General features: G+C 36.3%; 1 protein-coding gene across 4 annotated transcripts in view; it reads left to right on the top strand.

Moving 5' to 3' along the window:
- Positions 1-25,615, top strand: part of DLGAP1 (DLG associated protein 1) — a 419,833-nt gene that overhangs the window by 137,695 nt on the left and 256,523 nt on the right. For 2 of the 4 annotated variants that reach the window (XM_075744332.1, XM_075744336.1), the window contains one exon: positions 18,300-18,410. The exons of 1 other annotated variant lie outside the window; for it this stretch is intronic. The gene's annotated coding sequence lies outside the window, so the exon portion shown is untranslated. The remainder of the gene's footprint in view (positions 1-18,299; positions 18,411-25,615) is intronic. One more of the 4 variants, XM_075744334.1, reaches the window with a different exon arrangement.

Here is a 25,615-nt window from a genome sequence, read left to right as displayed (position 1 = left end):
TACCAAGGCCATGCCCCTTGCTTTATATTTCCTTGTTCCTGTATCTCTTAAAGTATTTCAGTCAAAGCAGTCATTTTTCATGTTTGTAATGCTTCCAGAGTAGTCATCTGCCTTCCTGAAAACATGCAAAAATTTGCCTTTCACAAATGCTAGCATAATACTCGGTGCCACTCCACAAGCTATGTGTTATCACTAGGTTTCCGGTATGACACATCACACTGATTTTGCTGTTAAAACTTGTCAACAATGGCTTCTACTCTGTAATTATGTAAAAAAAAGGAGCTATTTACAAACCAGGTTTGTATGTGTGTGACTTTGTGTGCAAAATTAGGGTTTTTCTTTTCTTCGGCATTCCTAAGCCAGCACTGCTACTAGAGAGAGGACTATGTTATATTCCTTCAAGTGCTCCTTCTCATGTTGACTGAGTTCTTATGGACCATGTTTAAGCAAACTTGCTTGTCATGTGGTGTTTTGGCATTGGCAAGGCTGATGGTGATAGGTAAGACAGAAGAAGCCTAACAGCTCATTAAAGTGTGCATCCAGTCTGCATGACTGATGGTTGTGGTGGGAGAGGGAATCAATAGCAACTATCTATATTGGACTTCACTGCAGAAGAATAAACATTGAGCGCTACTGTGCCTGTATTACTGCATAGAGCAAAGATGTAGCAACGGCAGTGATAACAGCCGTAATAAAAACTCTTCATAACAATTTGCCAAAACAAAAAATAGTTTCCTACTGCTGGTGAAAGGGCAAGTGCAATTTCAGTTCACTTGCCAGTAGGTGGAGAATTGGGGCACTGTGATCCTTTGATGTTGCTGTTGCATGAAACAAATTATATGACTACGCTTTGGTCAGGTCATTTCTGTAGTTAAGAAAATCATATCTACCATGTAGATCAAAGGGTAACATGTTTGTGTCATTACTGAAAATTGAATTTTTCTTAGATTATTCTTTTATTTATGTATTGTATTATTTTCTGTCAACTAACCATTTGCTAGCAAAGTCATGGCCGTTCAGCTTGCTGATCTTTTGTCAGAACATTTTTATTTTCATTAGTAATATTTACTGCTTTATTCTTGGAAATATTTATCTCTAACTAAAAGGAAACCTAGTGAGCTAATTAGTTGATAGCAAGTTTATTTGCTGTCCATTTTAATAAAATGTTCCTTATCAGTTCATAATCCTGAAACACACTTTTGAGAGATAAGTGTCTGTGTTTAAATTATAGAAGGCCTCCTAAGGGTGACTTCAGGTATGTAAACACTGACAAGGGTACTCCTCATTACCACAACATTAATGTCTGCCCTTTTCCTCCTTTATCAAACCCCAACACACTCGCAGAGGTGTAAATTTGCTAAGCACAGTGATGGGCTTGCAGTAATGTTTTCTTCCCTCTCCATCTGTACTATTTTATATTTGTTGCTATAAGCAACAGTGCTTTGAATTGCTGTATTTATAAAGCTTTAAAATAGGACAGATTAGAGTACATAATCTTTGTGATGCACAATTTTTCTCCATTTTCTCCGCAAAAAAAAAGATGGCCTGTGGAAGGATATGCTCTCTCAGCTGGATTTACAGTAGTCTTTGTTCCCTCCTGAAGCCCAGAGTTTGTTTGCCCTTTCAAGGTCAAATCTCTTTAAAACTGGCAAAAGGAGGAGACTGTGTGTCAAAATTGATTAAATGTGTCAGCTGTGATAATCTATTGCAGAGGTCTTTTTAGCTTTGTATCTTCAGCTTTCGTGTTGGAAGGTACGAATCTTGGCTTTCTTTTCCTCATGCTAAGGAAGTTGCAGTCTTGTTGGAGTCTTTATAACTTCAAACTCAGATGTTATCAAGGTAAGACCTCCTTCCATTTAAGTTTTAGGAAATTATTAACATGTCCCTGAAGTGCACTCCAACGAGTGCAAATGACCCTTTGGTTTTATTGGCTCATTAAAAAAGGAGTTCAAGAATGTCTGCGTTTTCACTGATGGTTGTGTCAGCTTTATATTTCATGAACAGGCAACTGTGATGCAAGAAAACCTAAATTTCTGAAACTTTTTGGGGGTTTCTTGTGAAATTCCTTTGCTTTTCATGCACGTTCAGCTGTGGACCATAAACTGCAATAACAACAGTAGTTTTTAAAAGATGTTTATCTATAGGACAATTTACTAGAAGCCATCTCTTGACTGGAGATACAATTCAGGAAAAAATAAACGTCTCAAAACACCCAGAAAAAGCCAACTTTACTATTTTTATGATGTCCAGAGGATACAATTATCATTAAATATCTCCAGAAGCTCCATTTATGAATTCATGATATATTTATATTTGTACCCTTTCGTGACTTCTTCCAGATGTATTATTTTAACATGAGCAGTACATGTAAATATGAATCTATAATTTTAAGATTTGTAATTACATCTTTAATGTAATTATATTAAAATTATTTTTGATACATTAATACAGAAGTAATTTTCTTTAAAAGAGACACTGGGCTTGAATACTTGAAAAACAAGCATTAAATAGTTTTTATTTACTTTGTCATAGAAAGATAACTTGAATTGAATTAAGCACATTGGTTTCAATCCGCAGTGCAAGAAAATTTAAGTGTTAAAAAATTGTTAAAGAGACTGTGAATCATCCCCTTCATAAATGATAAATTACCCATTTTTACTTTGGTACAATGTAAGTTTGTTCAGCCTTTACAAAATGTTACACCCATTCAAAACAATGAAAAAATGGCATGGTATTTCAAAAAACTGTAAGGGGCAATGAAGTTAGTTATTTTTATTTCAGAGATTCTGTGTCTTAAAGAAGACCTTAAATGAGAGATCATGTTATCTGTAATTGCTTGTATTATCTTACAAGTAGCTAATCCTTTTTCTGATATAGCAGCTTTTCTTTGTCATACAGAAGAGTGTGTAGCTTGGATGATGCTTAGTAAAATCAAGTCAAATATGCTTATGAAGCTTGGCTGCTCATCAGCCTTTTTCTCTCAAAAAGGGCTGAGGTTTTTTGTTGGTTTTTTGTTTTGTTTTGTTTTTTTTTTAAAGAAAGTCAACAATGAAGAAACAATAAAGAGAAAGGAGTTCAAGCTAAACTGCATTTGGTGGAGTGGATTAGGGAGTGGCTACGGGTACAAGTGACTTGGAAAATCTAACAGAAGGGACTCACAAGCAGCTGAGGGGAAGCTGCAGGTGGCAAAGCTCTTCAGCCACATTGCTACTGCTGGAATAGTATGTCTGATTGTGCTCTTACCTGGGGAGTCATCTCTTAAATAGTGAGGATGGAAAGACTTTAAACTATTTATCTTAACATTCGTCTAATGCATTTCTTTGCTGGAGGAAGGATAGGGGAAGAGAGAGAGATCTGGTTTTCATTGGCCTGAGCTTGCAGGAAGAGCTGCAAATGGGTACATCTGAGCGAGCAGTTTCTACCCCAGGCAGCTTCCTACTCTGCAAGGCTTTCTTGGCAATACAGTTTCTGGTACGTGAATGATGTAAGTTTACCAAGTTTCCTTCCCCCACGCCTTCCTTAGACCATATCTACTGGTGGTTCATTTCTGAGGAAATTAAGATTTGGTTATCTTGTGTCGTTGATGAGTAGAGGTGTACAGAGGTATATAGAGGTATACAGAGAATGATCCTTGTGGGATCATCCCTTGTGGGATGATGTGGAGTGTATGTGGTATGTCCCAAAGAATGCACAACTTGAAAAAACTTCTCCCATTCCTTCCACTGCTTCTCACATCTGACTTTATTAAAAAACATGCTTTAGTCCATGAGCTAAAGCAAAGCATTTTCTATTATCCTGGTGGGTTCTTCTGAGCAGGCTGTTGTCTGTTATGACTGGGAATTTTGACGTGCTTAGCATTTTTCAGGGCCCTTCCACTAAAACTGATCCAACTGGTCCAACATCAGTATAGTTATTTCCCCAACTGCAAACATATGCTTATCTGCTGAACTACTAATGTAAATAAATATTATCAACACAGAGCTCAGGTCATAGTGAGTCTTCTTGTTTCTTGTGTTACCGTGACCAAACTGCTTATTGTATCCAAACTAGCTCAAAAGTACCCAGGTTGTGCTGCAGCCTATAGAACTCATTGCAATCTAGAGAAAACCAGCAACAAGTTTCTCACAAGTTTTAAAAGTTTTGCAGTTAAGGCATTCTGAAAATACTACCCTAACCTGAGGTTATTTTCTGTTGATAAATGATACTATAAGCAAGGCTCTTATCTCCTGGCTAAAATGTGTTTTCTTTGATCACTTGATTAAATTCCTGGTATCGCATTCCATACTTACTACTTTTCCTTCCACCCTTTCTCCCAAAGCCCTGTTTTAAGCCGGTTATCTTTCTATTGCCATTTCATCCCCCATCATTGCTACTCTTTCAGACTCTAAAAAGAGGTCAGTAACATAGCACAAAACTTTCTGTCTCAAGGACTAAGTTATATATCGTTCTCTGCACCAATATTGACATATTGGACTGTGTATAAACCTGCAAATCAAACAATGGGAGAGAATATTCTATGAAATGGATTCAGATTGGGTGGGGGGGGGGCAAAGAAATATTTATATATGAGACCAAATGGCATAGACAGCTGCAGTACTCAAAAAAGCTCACAGCATTGCTTTGGGCAATAGTGTTCCACTTTATGACTCTTTTTGGCTATATATTCCTCTAGAAATTGTAAAACTTGTTGATCTAGCCTCTGTCAGATACCGAAGTGGGAGAGTTCCTCTGTCAATAAGTCAATGTTTTTAAACGGCAAAATAGAGTTACTTTTCAATTGGAAAGATAAGAGTGAGGGAGATAGCACTTAGAAATGTGGCATTTGAACTGTTGATTGTAGTATTCCTGAAGGTGAGGGACGGTCAGTATAAAGCGCTTAAAATATCTGACATTGCACTGTAAAACATTCCACGGTAGTGTTTTCCTTTTCTCCTGGAATAAGTACAGCTAGCAATGAGATGGAAGTTAGATGTTAATGCTTGTTCAGAGTTTAGGTTATCTGAATGACAACTTTTTTGCAAACCTATGCAGGCAGGCAAGGTACTGTAACAATAGTAAAATGATTAAGAAGGATTCCACCCTTTTTCCTAGGGAGAAAAAGAACTTGCATTTGTTCCTAGAGAGGTAACGTAATGAAGCATATCATCTGGTAGGGTTTTTTTAAGCTACCAAGAAAATGGGGAGAAGAGATCACAAGATGCCATCTTTTTTAGGCATTCAAATAGAGCAGCTTTCTAGCAGTGATCTCTGGTGAAATCAAGAGGAAATTAAACATTTCATCTCTTTTTGGTACCTCTGAACATATTTTCCTACTAGTCTTACATCTGCCTTTCTAGATTTTTGAAAAGCTGGCATCTAGGCTTTGTGCTGAGATGGTGAAGACCCAGTAAAAACAAACTTCTTCCCTTAAACCACGATCCATTCTGCGAGTAAAGTTAACATTATGAAGTTCTACACCATCTTCTCAGTGGCAAAGAGAGTTTCTTCTAGTCCATGCTCTGTTCAGGCTGGCCATTTATTACACTCCATGGTGCTTTAAAAGTCAAAGGGGGATACTCTTTCTTAGAACTACCTAAGTACTCTTCTGTGCATACTGAAAAAAAATATTTTGCAAAATAGATGCAAAGTATTGATTTGGTCTAATGATACAATTTTTCTTGACCTTTTTGAGTGAAGTTTATTTTAATCAGAAACACATATATACCATTATCTATGCAAAAAAACTATCTAACCCACCAAGGACAATCCTTTGGTCATGCAAAACAAAATTAAACCAAAATATCTGACAAGTATTCCCACCAATCTGATTCAGCCCTGACTGAATTCAGTTTCTTATCCATCCCTTCATCTTGCAGTCAGAGTGAGATCCGCTGAGGGAGCTCAGCTCCGTCTGGTATTAAAGCACTTTCTGCTTCAGGAGCATTCTCCCCTGCTTTAGCTGGCTTTCTTTTCTCATACACCTAAACTGTGAATTGGGGTTTTGTTTCATTAATGCATTGCTATCAAAACCAGACTCCTAATGATTTTATGGTGCTGCTATTTAATGCAGAGGTCACTGCAGTATGTGAGAAGTCCAATCAATAATCAAAGACTTATTGTTTTAAGCACTGTATAAAAAAAGATAGTCCCAACCTGGAGAATTGTTAAAGAAATGTAATCATTCAAAGAATCCTTGAAGAACTGCGATCCATTCTCCCATGCCCAAACCCAGTGCATATCTGCCTCACATGACAAAAATAAACATGTAACTTATGAACACATAGTCACACCAGCCAGTTCTGTACAGCTCTCTGACTAGTTAAAGGAAGGTAAAATACATCAGTAATTGTTTTGTGACCAGTAGGATTAGAATTTCTGACCTCGTGTGTGGTGCTCTGGTACTCATAGAAAGTGAGTTATTGTCAAATTAAACTGTGTGTCTAATTTCCAAATTGTGAAAACACAAGCAACTTGGGAAAGGGAAAAGTAGGAAAATTATTAATCATCCTTCACTGCAGGAATTTTTTCCCTCTGCTGGTGATGGGATGCAAACTTCACTTGAATCTGAAGAGCTTGCTAACCTGAGACTAAAGAAACTGAGAAAAAGGAGACTGTCCTTTGCAGTCGGCTCTACCACAGCACCACCACTGTCTATGTAGCCTTGCACAGGCAAAACTGCCATGTAGTTTTTCCAGATGTCTAGTTTTTAAGTTCATAGGCATTGTGAATTCATGTACATAACTTAAAATACTAAAAGGAGAGTTAAAATGGAGTGAAAAGGAATCCTTTATAGAATTGAAAGAGCTGTGATTTGGAGAAAGACAGGTTGTGCAGATGGTCTGTGAAATATAGAGGACATGAGAGCCCTGCAGCTGACATCAAACTTCAATCAGTGTTTACCTGTGCGGTGAAAAAAAGACAAACTGCTAATATTTTTGTGCTTCAGAAAAATTTAACCAAATGCTATTTTGCGTAATAGATGCTGCTTTTTAAAACAAAAACAAAAACAAAAACCCACAAAAAAACCCAACAAGGATATATATTGGTATTTAAGTTGGGATATTTACAATTTCTTCTGTATCTCATAACATGATTTACTTTGAAAACTGTTTTAACCTTGTCAGTATGCTTGTATGCAATAATTAAACAGGCCACTCAGAAAAAATGCTAGGAAACTATTTAAAAAACATCAAATCATCCTTCTTTCTTAGATGGAAAGGACAGTACTCATTGTAGTTGGATGCAAAATCAAGGCTTTTTTTCCTTAAAGTTGTTCTGTTTTCCTGCTGGCATTATTGAAAGAACAAGTATTGTGTCTTCTTTTTAGAAAACCTTATCCATTTATAATGCTGCCATAACATTTTTAAGTACCGAGTGAAGTCATTTGATCACTTTGGGCCAGAAATCTAATTCACAAGCTATTAATATAATTCATACAGCATTCAATGTAGCGATTTAAATTTTCACAACAAGCTTTTGTTTCTTCACGTCTTTACACTTGACTCATTGCTTTGTTTTTAACTTTCTGTTAAGAGGAACTTCAGTGGAGAAGTCCGTCAGCTTCAAAGAAGGTTCCTCCAATCTGAAGATTTCTTTGCTAATCACGGGCTGGTTTCTGGCTGGGGCAGTGTTACCACTCAAGCCGTATCTATAATGTGCCCTGGTGTAAGAAATTTTGAGTGCCAGCATATTCAAGTGAAAGCTAATTCAGTGATGGATTCTGCATGACAGTCAGCTGCTAAATACCTAGACAGTCATGGTTTGTTGAGGAAGGCCAGAACATAAAATGTATTTACCAAAAGCAAGCAAATATGTGTATTTGATATTTGTATTACAAGTGGCTGCTACAACAGCAAGTTATTCAAGTGCTGGAGCACTTAAGCATTATATTGTTCTGGTATTTTGTATTCACTAACCTGGAATGAAAGCATCTCTCATCCGATCTCATCTTCTGTAATACAGCAGACAGAAGCCAATGTTACAAATCAAGAGTTCAGACTGCAAAAGAACAAAGTGAACATATTCAAACATTCAGCCAGCATTATATGGAGACTGTGCCAGAGACATTTATTGCATATTTTCCCAGGGCATTTATTAATCACTTCCTCAAAGGCTTATGTTAAAAAAATCTCTGAATTATCTATCTCTGAATATGTCATTGTATAAATATTACTACATTTTAAATAGCAGGAATTTAGAGAAATGTGATTAACAAAAGAACCTGTAAAGTTAGGAGAAATAGGAGAACAAATTTCTGGCAGGTTAGGGAGTATTTTGCCTGAATTGGGAAAATTAAAATGGAAAAAACCCTGTTCTCATTCAAAAAACTTGTTGAAAAGGAATTTTCTCATATCAAGACTTAATTTCTCCATTACAGTAACTAGTTACCTATTTAAAAACTGGAAAAAGGCAAGAAGCATCTGAAGAAACAGCTGATATTCTTGATAAATATTTCGAGGATCGCTTTTGTTCCTAGGGTTGTCAATTGCCATTAGTGCAAAATTTATCAAGTGAATTGTCAATACCGAGATGGATATACTTAGGATTCTGTCAGTTCTGTTCTGAAGTCTGTTAGGACTGTGGGTCATGTGGGACCATGTAACATCCAGCATGTCATTACAAGCCTAAACAATAAAATTATTTTCTGTAGCATATCATGAAGGTTCATCTGTTGGGAGCGTTTTCTGAATTCTATGGGACTTCCATGAGATTTGCTAGCCCGGAGACACATGTGCAAACATGGTAGAAAGAGCTGCCCCAACTCATTTTGTTCTTTGTGTAGGGGCACATAAATGCACAAAGTGCAGAGTGGAGCAATTTGTATGTCACTTTGTGCATAAAGTGATCAGTTCATGCCCCACATGGTCAAGTTTTAGTATATGTAGGTGGTTGTGTTCAGCTAACAAAACACAAGATCTGTTGACTGTGGACTTTCTCCGTATAGTGAAAGAAAAAAAAAATTTGTTTTTTTTTAAATTTTTTTTTGCTACCAAGACATACACATACACAATTGCAGTCTATTTACAAAACTTGCAATAACTGCAAAAAAGGTGCCAACTTGAATAAAATAGAACTTTAAGGTGTGAAGAAACTGAAGATGTGTGTTTTGTTGTGTAGTGTTATCTTCTGAAAGGAATGTGAAATACAAAACAAAAAAAAGTCCCAAAGCTTTTAGCAGTAATGCTCAGCTGCATTTCCTTAAAGGCTAGAATGAGCTACCATTCAAAGCATATTTTCCTTATGCTCAAAATACGATCATGTAGGGTCTGCTGAGCCTCACACATTCAGTTTTCTTCAGCGAGACTTAGATACACCAGATGAAGGATGGCTCCTGGAGTCATAACTTCAGCTTTCATGAAACAAAATGGTTTCTTTGCCTCATCATTTCGGCAGAAACGTGTAATCTGAGCACAATGCAGGTTGTGATGTGTCCTGAGTCTGGAGGCGGCATCTGGGAGAGAAGGGAGGAACAGCCAAGACCACAAATTAATTACCTGTCCCCCATCAGCAGCCTGAGACTAGAGTGGGCCTCTATTCCTCCAGAATGGCTTGATAGAGGACAACATTTATTTGGAGACTTGCATATTCTTGGCATACTAAATATGACTTGATTGTCAACATCACGTGGGGAGTGTGTAGCTTCTGTCAGTAAAAAAAGTGCAAGTACCAAAAATGCAAGCGACAGTGAGCGGGGTAAGAGAGTGTTCATAATGCCTGCCATAATAATAAAACTCTGATTCTTGGATACTTTCCCCATATTATGGTAAACAACATAAAATACAGAGTACCTAACAAGGTTCATCCTTGTTTGCCTTAGCACTAGATATTAATGAGAATTTCATAAATAAGGAGAACAATGCTAATTCACCAAACTAATAAAAGGAAGACTCAGTAGGACATGATCACAAAATTGAAGTATGAAAAGGGTTAATAATGTGTCAGAACAAATTAATTGAAAATTGCAAATGAACTCTGATGGACTTTCTGTGAATTATAAGACGCACTTAACAATGGTATAGCAAAATGTTTTGGGCTTTTTTATCTCTTACAATACGCATCCATCAGATTTTTCAACATTCTCTGTATTTAAAGCAACCTAAAAAAACCCTTATATGTTGAGCTACTAAATCATCTCTGCAGGCTGTTTTACATATACCAGCAGGCTAAAGAAAATAAACCAATCAATAAGGAGCAGAAATCCACCTCTTCATACAATTTTGTTAAAACTTTCTTTAGTATCATATGGAAAACTATTGATATCGTAGAAATAATAGTATAATAATAGACTGTGAATATTCTTACTTATGATAATAAGTTTGTTAATGTGATTTTTTATCTTTTGTTCCATTAATTTGTTTTACCTTTGAATATCTAGCTGTACGTTTAAACTCTCATTATTAATATTTATTGTATAACTTCACCATTGAAAGTCATGGCAGAAGTATTTTGGAAGGGTTTTAATTTCACTTGAAGGATGCTTTAGCCTTTTCTCTCTCTCTTTCAAGTTCACTATCAAGTGTTTGACTTTTGGTATAAATTATGTGAAGTTTCTTCTCATCCTTTGCAGGTTTTTTTTGTGGAACTCTGATTAACTTTATTCCTAGAGCAGCAGATATAGCTCTCTCTTCTGCGTGTTTCATACCACTGGACCCTTTCTCCTGCTTTTTTACCATGACTAGGTACTCTCTTTCATTTGCTTCATCCATTTATGCATGATTTTGGACTTGGAAAAAGTGATAAATGCTGTCTTCCCTTTATCACTCAGTTCTTAAGTCATTCTGACAGTGGAAACTGCTGTCCCAGTTAGAACAGGTTCATTAGGTCATCGGAAAGTACTAGCAGGAGCACCTTCTGCCTCCAAACTTACTGCACTAAACGCTGCACACCAATTCATGAATTGATCTAAGACGGTGTCCACCAGAGCTTATAATAACACATAGAAGTATTCTGTCACAGCAGATGTTGAAATTATTACCTCTCATTTGCAATTCAATGAAGCTGTCGGTTTTTTCCTTGCAGTTCTGCTTCTTTTCCACCATATGTTCTCCTTAATATAAGCAGTTGGGCAGCGCTTTTTGTATCATTCATTCACCTCCTCTCTTGCTTCTGTCGCTCACCATGAAGCAGGCTTTCTGGAGCTCTAGCCTACAGTTTGCTGCCTGCGACTGCTTTGCAGTTCTGATTTTCCTGATGAAGGAAGTTCGCCAGCAATGTAGGCTTGTTTCTTCACCATTACACAGCTCGTATTTTTTTGTTACATGTGTACAATTTGCAGCTGTAGTTGAATGTTACATAAATAATATGATTAATTAGCACTTATTACTGCTTTACATTTCCTAAGTACTGCACAAACTAGCTAATCAAGCAGTTAATAAACTAATTAAGCAAAACCAACACGCAGTTACAGGAGTTGTATTTTTCTCTTTGTCCTTGTACAATCCTCTAGCATACTGGTACGCTGGGAAGTCTATAATCAAAAATATGTATAGAAAGTTCTCCTGATTAGGTGATTTCTTCAATTTTCTCACAGTAAAATATAATTGAAAAACAGTGCTTGTGTAGTTAGATATAATAAACCTGATTGCACTGTGTGGGATTTTTAAAAAGCTTTTTACTTCAACCTATGTTCCCATTCAAATCAACAGCAATACTGGCAGCCAGTGTGAGCAGAGATAGGCCGGCAGCAAACTCCTATGACTAAGGTACCACATTCATGACTACACAAGACTGTCTTGATGTGTCTTGCCTGTTACCACAAAATAAGAGAAAAATATTTGTTAGGGTCAACCTGGCAGTATTGTCTGTTATTTTGGTTAAAAAAAAAAAAAAAAAAAAAAGGCAAACTAATTTGTAGCTAATAAAGATAAGCCTGGTATACTGTAATTTTTCATTTGCTTTTATGTGCACCAGGAACTTATATCTGACCGCTTGCCATGATTTATGCCAGTGACATATGAGGTTATTTCATAGACTTATGAATCAGCTCTTTTGACAAGGTAGTTTGAACTTGCCTAGGTCTTTTGTTCTCAACTTGCCAAGGTGAAACAATGCACAGCCTACCCTGATTAAAAAAAAAAAAAAAAAAGATAATTTCTCTGCTAACAAAAGAAATGTTTAATTGTGCAGGACATAACACACAATCTCTACTGTGCCTTGACTAACTAAGTTCAGTTTGGTGGGAATTCATGCAGGAATAAACTTTCTTCATTTTACTATCCAGTATAGCATGATGGAATTTTCTGATAAATTTTCTGTTGACAGTTTTTTTGCCACATCCAGTGTAGTATCCAGAGCCCTGTTTGGCAGGTTTGAAGGCTTGAGTTTAAGTACAGCCAGTGGATGATGACTAAACAAAAAAAATTGCACGCTGTATAGGAAAACCATTATGTAGTGAGATGTTTTAACCATGACGATTTGCACTGTCATATATCCACAGGGATGTTTTGCTTTGGCTCCAAAGTGAGTGTGGAATGACATGGACCAGATAAAAGAATAGGACATTTTTTCAGCAGAAAATGCTAAAAAGAAATAAATGTGCTCTTAAATATTTTGAAAGATGGTCTGTTACATTGACCGATTTGTGTTATGAGAAATGTAACCTTTATGAAAATTATGATTGGATTATCAAAGTATCCCCCTGATTGTGCTGCACAAGTTGAGTTCTTTATTACATGGCGTATTTTCAACCAACTGTGTAATTGAGAATTTCTCCTTGCAACAGCTGGATGCACTTTTTTAACATGTTCAGTATCAAAAACTGCTCAAATGCCTCGTGATTGCTCTTTAGGCTGAAAAGAGATTTTTGGCATTTCAAAGCAAAGGGAATTTCAATGATTGCAGGAGTAGGACTTCATACAATACAAACATAAGCTCGGCATGTTTAAAATTCACATGCAGATTCTGGAAGATGTACTTTGAAGCCGTCTACTTTTCACTGCATACTGTGAAAAACAATACACCTTGGTTTTTGTTTCCTGTTTTTTATTGCCCATCATACTATTTTGAGGAAGCGAGGGATGAAAACTTACAGTGGTTTAAAACCACAATAATTCTTGTGCTGCTACTGACATATCTGCTTCTATAGACGTTCCCAGAAGTGAGGGTGAACTGATGCAATGTAAAGGCTTTGTGAGGAATATGGAGACCAGTATAATTTGGGAAGGAGTCATTTGAGGTACACAGTTTCTGAAAAATTGGCGGAGTTGTGTTAGAAGCACTTCTATGACGTACAGATATTTTAGGCAGAAATTGCATAAGATGTACAACAGTATGTGAAAGAAAAAAGAATTGTAGTTGGTTTCTATAACATTTCACTTGACTCTCAGGTACAATATAGAGACTTCCACCCCATATGTAATGTGAATAAATATATCTGTATACATATCGAATGGTAAGGGGAGATGGACTGGCCATTCTTTATAACAGTGCTTCACACTGAAATTATTTTATATAAAATAATCATGGCTTAAGCCTTTTCTTTCTTGTTTCCTTCCTTAGGAACAAGGGACAGGCTGACCGACCTGGGCTGTTAATGTGCTCTACAACTTTCATAAGGCCATTTTATGTGTTTTCTTCCATTGCTCAAGTCAGTAACACAGTTGAAACTGGGATGATATTGTATGAGTGCCAGATGCCTAGTTGCTAGGTCTAGACATCCCTCATACTTCATTGACCTTTTCGCACAGCAGCTGCAATGTTTGGGTCAGCTGCTTGGCTCTTCCTCCGCAGTCAGCGCGAGGCAAGTTTCACCTTGCTGGAAGTGCTTGTGTCTACCAGACGTGGGTGATGCGGGGTGAGGACATCTCGACAGGAGTAATGCAGCAACTGTTAGGAGTGAGCATGACCACAGGTGTTGCCTGTGGCCCGCCCTTCCTCACTCTCTCACTTGTTGCACTCAGATTTTTTACTTTCTGTCATCCCTTTTAGTTTAGTGTTTTGTAATTATTCCGGTTTAAAATACATGTATTTTAGGGGAGGAAGGGGGTGTTGGATGCAGAAGAGTGTGGGTTTATAATTTTTTTTTTAAATTTGCCTCTGGTTTAGATTCCTACCCATTTTTAAGCCAACTCCTTCATGCACATACCATGAAAAATCTCACAGTAGAGCAGTCTTGAGTGAGGAGCTGTGGAAGCCTCTCCTTATTGCAAAGCAGGTTTGGAAATATTAAGGCTTTATATGACTGATCCTTTCACTTACAAAGAAGAGCAAATTAAAACCATTTACCTCCAACTACAAGAGACTGCAGAACTTCCCACTGGTGCTGATGCAGGAACATTTCATAGAGAATATTTTCTTCTTCCTGTGGATTGATGCTGAGGGAAAAGCCTGTGCTTGGGATTTTTCCTTTCTGTCATGTGCAGACTTATAACTCCGTTTCAAAAGCAATTAATATTTATGAGGTTGGGCTGAGAATAATACAACTGCTGTGAGACAGTGAAATATCTGCCATTCACATATTTAAGTTTGAATGAATTGAATTGTATTTAATTCCTTCTCTCTGAGCTTGTAAACAGATACCAGCGTATATCGGCGCTAGTGTACATTGTTGGCAAGTGACATGTGCTGTCAGCATAATTTTAGACACATTTCATTTCTTGCATAGTACTTATCTGAAGTTTATCACTGATCCAGAATGTTAAACTTTTTCTCATTGGTGAGCTAGCTACTGAAATCAGAAGGTTTTCTCAAGGTATGAATAGTTCCTACTTTGGATGCAGAAGCAAGGGAATGGCAGTAGTGATTGTCTAGTGACTTGCTGAAGTAGCATAATTAAAACTCACACTTTGTGGAATCCTTTAATCAGCATTGATTTTAATCCTTTATTGTTAAATAGCTTCAGGTTGTCTTCAGTTCAGAGTAAAGTATAGTGGAAAGACTGTGTGTGTATAATTGGTGGCAAATACAATCAGGCTAAAAGTGCTCGTCATCTCTGCCCTCCTACCCAACAGGATGATGGAAGATATGAGCGGCTTATTATTGCTAACTTGGTGCTCCAGTTGTCTTGGGGAAAATAAGTGGTTTGCTCTGACTACAGACAAAATCTTAATGTGTCATTATTACTGTAGATCAGGATCTGAGCTGTAGACATTGAAGTATTGCATTAATATTTGCTGTGCTTGGATTAGCTGAATTGGCAGCATATTTAAGTAGGGACTTGGGCTTTCATATTATTTACTTAATTATATTTGTAATTTACTGTGGCTCAGTACTCAGCATGGTTTTTAATTGTCTGAGGGAGACTGTTAATTTTACAAATGAAGTGGAATAAGTGCATGTAATTTTGCAGTCTTGGCTTTATAGGAAGAAGGTTGAGTTTTGTGCTCATTGCTAAACTTCATGGTATTCCCATTACTACTACACTGGTATGGTTCTAATTAAAATTTTAGAAGTTCATTTGCTAGTAGTTACTAGGCAGCCGTCATCTCTGTAATTATTATTATTTTGCTATAATTTGGGTAGCAAATATATGAGGTTCCCACACAGTGCTTAAAAAGTAAAAAATTGTCGATGCTAGTGGCTTAATATGCACTAAATCATGCTCTGAAAGAGGCCTCATCTGAACATCTGAGGTTATCTGCCATTTGCCACCCTAGGTATCCTCATTGAAAGAGTGCACTATATATAAAGCTCCTCTAAGTACATATTTATAGTGGAACAGATTTGGGCTGATAGTAGGTTGGTATCCTCATATTCCTTACAGAAAAATGAATGATGAATTGCTTTTTCTTTCCACTTTTCCTATTTTTATTAAGTAAAAAAAGAGAGGGAAACATAAAAAGTCAGGTAAAAATTTGATCTATCATCTCCTTTACAGTATATTTTTATCAATTAAAAATGGCACATGACAGCAGAACCCCAGGAATGTAAAGACACATTGCACAGAAGAGCAATCAAGTACCTTAGTATGTAATAAAATTCTCGAAGACCTGCCCTTAATTTTTGCACTGAAGTTTAGTTTAATGATAATGGTCATACGGTGAACAGGAGTGGTACAGAAGTGATTAGGGTCTATTTCTTAGAATTAGAGACTCACAGAAGGTTCCTCTCAAATTTTGTTCCCTCTTCTACATTTTAACTTTTAACATTTTAACAGTGGCTTACGGAGTGTTTAACACCTGTGTGATGCAGGTGATACCTTTACATTGCCTGGCCTCAGTCTCTCTGTCATCACTAAACATATCTGACAAGTTACAATTTCTCTTATCCAAGTGAACGCTGTCAGCTAAGAGAAACCTGTCTGAGCCCAGCTTCAGCAAGGTTCTCAAGCACACGTCTTCAAACATGGGGGTTTCAGTGGGTTCAGAGAAGTTCTTACAACTGAAAGCTCTGCATAAAAACCTGCCTGATTTGATCTTTTAGAGATTTATCTTTGAAAGCTCCCTACAGGGAGCTTATATGGAAAAATCAATCCAGTTTACTTGTTACAATTAAATATACTCTGTCAATTTTATACTCTCAGGGAAAATCTGAAATGGTTATGAAGAAGTCAATATTGTTGTCAAATTAAAGGCTCTCTCAAAAGAGATCCTTTCAACTGGAAACCTATGCATTTCTGAAATTATTTAAAAGTAATTTCTGGTTCTTTACCTCTCTCTTGATCCCACCACTAATCTGATGGTTTTACCATCACATTTTCCCACTTCAAAACATATTTTTCTCCCCTCTTCTGACACAAAAACCTGCACAACCAAGAAAGAAAAATTATTTAAAGACCAGTTGTACAGAAAGAACTGGCAAGTTAGACTTAGGAAGAAATACACTAAAGATGGTTATATACCTCAGGAGAGAGGCAGGCCCTCAAAGCCAGCTATACACAAAAGTGCTGTCGTACGAGTACTAGTGGAATGTGTTTCTATTCTGACGTTAATTTCAAAGACTCTGAACCAGTGTCAGAATTTAGTTCATCTCAGAAACAGGTCTCATACCAAATAAAAAGACACTAACCAAAGGCAGGCTGAAGCCTTCATCAATTTGACTGCTTTTGAGATTGAGGAATTCCCAGAAATAAGCTTGCCTTGTGTATAGAGGCTGTTCCTGTCCTCTGAGCAGTTATTTGGAAGAACTTCAATCCAAAGCTCAGTGCTTTCCTAAGATGTGCATCCCATTTCCAAAGGAGTTTATTTAAGGAAGTTTTCTAGCCTATGGAAAGCGGGACATCAGACTCTCTGGTCAGGTTGGTCTCTTCTGGCTTTGTAAACATGAGTTTGTAAGATTTGCAGGTTGATTTTGCTCTGACAAATTTTGCTTGCTTTTTGTGACTAGTGTCCAGTAGTAACACATAGTCTGTGTAAAGGCATGTTGTTGAATGAGCATCAAGAGAGTTAAATAACCTGGTCGTTTTCAATATGTTGAATGAGTTGTTGTACCAATCGTACTTTGGTATAGTCTGAGGTTAACATCACACTCAACCATGCTTCTTTTTCTCTCTTTTAATTTACGTTTCAGTAAAAGTTTGATTGGTGTTAACTGCATTTACAAGAAAAAAATATTTGCACTTATTCTAGCTTGTAGTTACAAACTGTTCACATAAAAAAAAAAAAAGAAAAAAAGAGAATAAAATAGGCTAGACCTTTAAGTGATGAGAAACAAAACTTGAAATAGTGAGATGACTCATAGAGCTCAAATATAGAGCACAGAGGAAAGCCATTTATTTCTGTTAGTCTCGGTAAGCAGTACTGGAGAACTAAGAAGGGAAAAACATATATATCATTTTCCTCACCAGAGAAAGAAAATGGCTTGGAAATAAGTATTTTCAGTTTTAAATATATGATTTTTTTTAAATTATATAATGTGCAGTGATTTGCCATTGCAATTTTCTCTGCCACGCATCGGATGCTGGGTGGGGAAGCTCCGTGTGTACAGCTGGGTGGTTGGTCATGTTTTCTTGCCGTTCTCCTCTGCTTTTCCAGACAGAGGCAGCAGGATTCCAGGGTGCTTATGTAGTGTGAGAAAAGGTTGTAGAAGGGTGAGACTGGGGGAGAGGTGTGTTTGCAGAGAGTCAGTAGATTTACTGGGGCAATCACATGTAACTTCTCTTGTATCTTTCTGTAAATGAACGGACAAACTCTTCATGTGTTGTCCAGGGAGGGTAAAACATGTGAGATGGCACCACAAATGCAGCATTATGCAATCTAAATACTCTTTTTTTGTGCTTTTTTCTGGCAAGGAGGAGAGTGTGGTACCACGTGAAAATTTTGCCACTTTGATATAAAGCCTCTCAACATTTCTGTGATTTTTAATGCATACCTAGCTGCTTGCCAAGTTAATATTTTTATCTTGTTTCAGGCTAGTAGTTTTAACTGCTACACTTTGTGTTTCAGAACAGTGAAGCATCAAATATTGGAACTGACATCTGAATTAAAGAGTGTGCAAAAAATCTCTTTCCTCTTTAACTATTGAAACAAACTAAAATGGAAAACTGACTAAAGAGGGTGAGTCCTTTCTTCTTACTCTCTGATTGTTCTTCTTGATCTGTCTCTGCATCATTTTTATTCATTTTTCTCCAGATTTGCTTGTAAAAGGCAGGAAGCCAAATGATTGACAATTTTGAACTGCTTTAATGGAAATGAAGGTAGCCTGATAGCTTGCTATTTTGGCTTAACAAACAATATCTTTTTATATTATCTAGGTCTGCGGGCTGCAGTGTTAGTATCAGGTGTCTTGAACATTGTGGCGAACGATTTTCATGAGTCTGGCATGAAGATAAAAATGTAGCATATAAACTTACATGTTGAGTAGAACCCCATAGGGCTAGATGTGCCACAGTTATGGAGTGAGTTTAGAGAGTATGAGAGGCAAGGATTGATTTGGCCTGGAGGAGTATAACAAAAGAGAGAGATCAGAGCCAAAAACAAAGTACAGAAGACAGCATGAGGGAGTGGGTTGCAGCATCTTGGAAGCAGCATCGAAATGGCCTGGAGAAGTTCCGGTAGGGAAAGAACTTCCTTTTCCACAGTTTACACAGCTTTTTTTTGGTGTGTTTTAGTTGTGTCTTTTTAGGGGTTTTTTTTCTTTGTTTTTTAACACTAAGAGCTGCAAAAAACCCAGGACCTTACTGACCTGGTAGACAAGCTGAAGATAAGCAAGCTGTTAACAACTGTAGCCTCTTGAACACATACTGAAATGTCTACTTATAGTGAACTATGGGTATTTCACAAAGCTAATCATATCAAGATGAATTAAAATCAACAGTTCCACATCCTATTTCTTTATCACCACATGGCAGACTTAAACATAAATGCACTAGAAACAGGGAGAGTGTTTTTAATCTATATTTCTTTTTAAAATGGTGGTCATGCTGCTTATGATTTGATATGATTTTAAAAGTAACTCTTACAGCTATGCTATATTCAACTGTTTACAGTTCAGTAACAAGCAATTTAATTATATTGTTAAATTAATATATTTATTATGTAATTGATTATGGGTATATCAGGATTAGTTAAGTATGATACTGTATTCAACAGTAAATTTCCCTGAGTGGAGCATGACTTTAAGATATTGAATGTAATGTTTAACATCTCTGGAATATTCCTTATATCACTCCAGAGTGATCTTTACTCATAGTTTTCCCTTTATGTAAAAAATTTCAATGTATACCTCACTTAAAAAATTAATTTCTTACCATTAGGGTATCTAATTGTATATCTAATTATCCAGCAGTAACAATTGCTTTGTATTTTAGTAAACTTACTATAAGAGGAGAAAATACTGATGCTGCTGCAACATTTCCATAGCCATAAAACTGTATCCATGATGATTTATCATACATTTTATATGTATGTATATATGATTCTGTATGTTAAATATGTAACATAGATATATGTACTTATACATTACAAGTATATATTTCTGAGGTAGATATAAGTTAGAAAAAGTGGTGCCTTTTCTTTGCAGAATAGAACTTGGAATTAGCATGTATTTTCTATGTAAATTAATTAGGTCACTTCAGCTGCCTTTTCCTTAGTTTGTCCTTCTGAAAAAGCCTAAAACTTCTTTGAAATGGTGATATGTTTGCAATATGTGATTTTTCCCATGTAAAATTTGGATTTTTAGCCTAGGAAATTGTTTTTTATAATAATGCATTTACTTTTCACTTACATATATTTAAATCAATTACTATGCTTTTTCGTACACAAAAGAATCTATCCCCTCAGTTCACTGTGATTTGGGTAAAATGACTGTCTCCAGCATTCCATGTTCAGTTTCTTACATCTGTGCTCAGCTTTGGCTGTTACATGCACCTGCATTTGGGCATGTGTCCTTTCGAAGGGTCAAGGTAGTTAAGAATGATGCAGTAAAAACATTACTAAGGCTATGCAGTCACCTTTGTAAAAATTAGGAAATGCTAAAATATATATTGTCAGTTCGCACGCATCATGACAGATGCTTTCCATCAACAATTTCATGTACCATTTTTTTTCTTATAGTTTTACTGGAAGTTTACCTGAGTGTTGGTGGTTTCCTTTTTTAATGATTAAGTAAACTTGTGATTTAGTTATATTATTAAATGTGGTCTTATGATGCTTTATAGAGTCCACCTATTCAGTCGATCCACCCAGTTTTGGATAGGGCTTTTGAGATTTTCGATAGGGTATTTGTAGACATATAAAGACTTTAACACTCTTCCTAGTATAGCAACCCTCTACTTACTCACCATAAGCAAAGGCACCACCACTTGGAGGGCAGAATTGAGACTTTTTTCACTGTGTCCTAGGAGAAGAGATGTCAGAGGGAGCTCTTTCAATATAGAGGATTGTGTTGGAGAATGCAGAGGGGAGTGGTTTTTATTGTAAATACACTGGTTTGTTGGGGAATTAATTGATTGTTCATAAAAATGGAAAGCTGAGGGAAATACTGGGGGATACAGCAGCATGAATGTGACCAAACTCTTAGAACTATACAAAAAATACCATTCATTTTAGAATAATCTGAATGGGCAAAATTAATGAAACTAAGTCCCGTGAGCATATAGATGCTTCTCAGAAGAAACACCAGTTTCCGCAAGGCTTCCTAACAGTTTATTGTCCTTCTGCAAAGGGGATGTTTTGCTTGGGGCAAAAGGATGCGAGGTAAGGACATAAGAAATACCTTAATAAAGGAATATAAAAGAAAACATTATGTCATTGAAGAAGGTATTTTGACTAGTGACGCATTTATTAGAAAGAAGAGAGTGTGGTCCATTTATTTTCATAAGGAATATATCATTGATGTATGTTACTTTATTGTGAATTTTGTTAAAGGGAGATGCAGATGGAACTTAAATATGCCATTAATTCAAGACATGTTTATCAGCAGGGAGAAGATGGCTAGGCTCTGAAAAAGTTAGATGAGGAGAATCTATATGAAATGTGTTAGGGATGCTGAAGAAATTGAACTTTAACGAGACCAAACAAAAGGAATATAATTAATCCTCTACAGGGAGACTGTATGAAAGAAATGTAAATCTTAAGGTCTTCCTGCCTGTCTGGGAGATGGGATAGTGGATGCTTTGTATGATCTAATTATGCAGCACTCTTAGGCTCTTCAAAATATTGTTCCTTAAGGAAGAAGGACACAATACATAGAGAACAATTACCAGTTAAAAGATACAATGATCTTTGATGCAGTACAAGAGGAAATGTAAGGTATTTTACTAATAATGCTGGTGTGAAGCAGCAGCTGCAATGAAAAAAATGTATTGCCTCAGGTAAAGTACACTGAGATGGCACAAAATCTCAGACGAGACAAAGGTAGTGTAATCAAACATTTTAAAAAATCAGCTTTCAGGTGCTAATTGAAAACTGATCATAACTTGTTTGGGGTTTTTTAAAAGAAAAATTAAGACAAGACTTTATTATAACTTGAATGATAATTCCCTGATCAGATACACAAAGCCTATGAATCAGAGAAAAGAAACTTAAATGACAATGAGATAGACAGCTGAATTGTCTTGTCTATTAGATAAAACAGGAGATTTAAAATGAAAATAAATTTTCTATATTCTACTCCCTTCCTACTTATGGGAAAACCAAACATCAAAATAAAAGACGGGGATAACTCTATTAAGCACAGTATGCAGGCAACAAGAGAGATCTGATGAGATATAAAGAGCCAAATGCATTTTTTGCATCCAATAGCAAGTTAGAACTCCAGGGAATATCCATAATCTTTTAGGATGAGGAGGATACTGAAATTACTCCTTGGACACTCCTTAGCTTTGAGTGCCATAGTGACAATAATGTCATAACTCTAAAAAGTCATGATTTGCACAGGCATAAAGGAAAATGGAGTTATAGTATATAGATGGGGAAAATATCAAAAACTGCAGATAGAGAGGTGCTGAGATACAGAGTAAAATATTCTGTCAGAAGTTTTGTTTCTACTGATAAATATGGAAACAATCATTAATAACTAGAAATTATAGAGGCTTATCTTTGAATAATAAAAAATTGTGATGAATTTGCTTACACTAGTTAAATATGTAACTGGAGAAAAAAAGAACAAAATAAAGAGAAGGTTGAAATTTGCTATAGCTAAGGCCATCATTTTTTCTGTACTGGTCTGAACAAAATTTTGCTTCATCACATCTAGCAGAAATAGATAACAGTTCCTCACAGCTATAATCATTTTTGTACCAAAATTTATTTCAGAAATGTACCTTTGATCTCCTGCCTTTTGACAATTAGTTTCATTCAGATATGTATTGAATGAATTCTAGAAGAAGATGTGGTCATTCTTCCTCTGCCATCTAGCTGTGATTTTTTTTTTTTTTTTTTTTGGTGGAAGATGGGAAATTGGTAGAGGAAATTGTCCTAGAGTGCCAGAAGGTTCTGTTTTCTACAGCTGACCTTAACTTCTGTAAAAATAAAGAGAGAAATTTTGTAACCTTCAGATCAATTGTTTTATTACACTGTCTTTAAAGCATGACTACATTACAACTGCAGGATTTAATCAGAGAGTAGTAAAGAAATGTGCCTAATTATGCTTTTATATAAACTATGTCAAGGTACCAAAACAGAAGCTTTTATTTAATTTTTAAATAATTAATTTTTATTTTAAATAATTAGTTATTTTTTTATTTAATTTTATTTATATAAGAAAATAAACAAGTTGGTAAACTCAGAGGAACAGGCTCAGGAAAAGAGAAAGTAACTTCAGGTCAGTGTTGCCTGCTTCCCAGCCCACCTCCCATCTCCTTGATAAGTGTGAGGTTGTAGAAGACAGGTAAGGAGCTGAGGCTAAATATTTAAGCATCTAGTTCTTTGTTATTTATTACACCTTTTCGTCCTATTTTATATTAATCCTATGGAATGCTAAGTTGTCCTTTAATTTTAAAATGCCTTTCCTTGTGACTTTCTTTACTTACAGTGAAAGTCACAGCCAAATTAGACCTGCTATTGAGTGCATGACTGTTGAGTGGCAGCCTGAGGCCAAAGGACATAGTATTGGGGATAGATAACACTATTGTAAGGTCTCAGTCCTCAGAAGTCATCTCTAGCTCAGGAAATATAAGAGTTATTCAATATTTTTATGCTTGTCTATACTCTTTCTTGGGCATGTCCTTCCACGGTTGAGGCATCTACTTCCACAGTTCTTTATGACGGTGGCTCAGTGCCCCTTTGAATTCACCCCAGCATGGCTGTTTTCATAAGTGCACACTTGGAAACAGATGTTTGTAGGAAGCATGGTGGGTCAAAAGTAATAACACCATTAACTCTGAGTAAGGGAACACTTCTTGTATTCCCATCATTCTCTTCCAGTAAAAACTTTCAAACTGAGCACAGTGGGAAATGGCATTTTCTCCCATGGTATAAAATCATATCCCTGAAATAATTCATCTCTCTTAGAAACAAACTGATCTATGGAACTGGCACTGGTTTTAGGCTGCTGATGCAGGGAGAGATGTCTGTCTTAAGTTTGCGTTTCACATCATAAGCAGATGTAGGCACAATGATAAGTATCTCGCGACCTCCTGATGGCTTCGTGGCATCAGAGGCTCCACGTGTATCCTCACACTGGAAAGATTATAGGAAACACAATCTTGCCTTATATGGTCTGACTTTATATTTTTATATGATTGTAACAGCTAGAACAATAACATAATAAAAAATCTGATTTGATAATCTTTTTAGTTCAGTGTTGCAGGCATGGAACCTGCACTGTGCAAAATGAAAAGATAAATTTTTCCTTACTGAATAGTGAAAGTCTGGCCAAGGTACATTAGTAACCTCTTCCAACTCATTGAGTAATACAGAATGATATTCTTCTGAAAGCATTATTTTATATGAAACTGTCTCTTCAATATGGTTATTATTTAAAATGGTTTCTGCAATCTGTTTTATTTTTATTATATAGTTTCTATTCATCTTTTGTTTTGTTGCCCTTTCCTGCCAGGTCTTCTAGCTTCTTTTTATGTGCTGCAGGCACAGTTTAAAACACTGGCTAATGATTTGGGGAAGGGCAGGATAGCAGTGGGTCACAACAGGGACACAGCAAAGAATTCAGGTACTCAGGGCTTGAATGCCCAAGAGAGACCACAGTTGTGGTTGGGTGCAGTGACTATATTCTCAAGATCAAAAGAAAAAACAAACAAACAAACAAACAAACAAAAACCCCCAAAAACCCCACCAAGGAAAATGGTTTAACAAAATATCATTCATCAAGAACAAAGTGTATAATCATGTATGTTATTGAAGCTTTCTGAGTTGCCTGTGCTCTTAAAACATGAATTTCTCTGAGCACTTTGATGAAGTTTAATTAGGCTAGAAATTTCCTGCAAATACTCGTCTTACTGTTTTTATTTTAAAAGTGGGAAGAAATATTTCAGTGTTACAAAATCAGCACAATGAAATAATTTGCACTTAGGTTTTATGAGCTGGCTAGGAAGTTCTTTCAACAACTAAAATTCAGATCTTGCAAATCTAGGAAAACAGGAAAATTTCAAGGAGTTGAAGAAAATATAAAATCATCAAAAGTAAAGTCTGGAAATAGTTCAAAAATTGGTGAAGTGATAGATACAAAGGAGGGTCAGTTGCTTAAACATTTTGGGTGAGTTCATATGTAAAGTATCATTCTGTATCCCCATATCTATACAAATATAGACAAATATTGTGGTTAGGAATAAATGAGTACAAAATGAGGATGTGATCCCATAAATCAAAATTCTGAAAAGGTTTTTGAGGGTGTGATATGTTACCGGATGTAACATGATTCTGCAGGTGGCAGGTTAACGCATTACTCGGACTTACGAATACGAGAGGGTCACCTTTCTATTCCAAATACAGCCACTTCAGGACATACTACATTAAGGTACTCACATTTGAAAAAGTTGTTGAAAACTGGACAGTTTGGGACAAGCCACAAGATTGGTTCAAATGGGACTAAAAATAATCACTGTTTTGGTTCAGTGTTCAGAGGGGGGTCAGAAAATTATTTTCTCACTGTGGAAGACAACAAAATACTGAACTTCTGAGACTCACAAGTGATGACAAAAAGATCCAATACATGGAAATTAAACCAAGAAGTGGAAGGAAAGTGCATATTTTTAAGGAGAAGTAAAGAACCACTGGAACAATTTACCAAGCAGCGTTGTGGATTCTTGTAACCTAAAATATTTCATTTGGAATTAAGGCTAGGATTGCTGAAGCAATTTAGG

This window comes from Balearica regulorum, chromosome 2 (assembly GCF_011004875.1).
Source record: "Balearica regulorum gibbericeps isolate bBalReg1 chromosome 2, bBalReg1.pri, whole genome shotgun sequence".
Classification (NCBI taxonomy): domain Eukaryota; kingdom Metazoa; phylum Chordata; class Aves; order Gruiformes; family Gruidae; genus Balearica; species Balearica regulorum.
The sequence above is the reverse complement of the archived record's forward strand: the minus strand, read 5'-3'. Positions and strand labels throughout refer to the sequence as shown.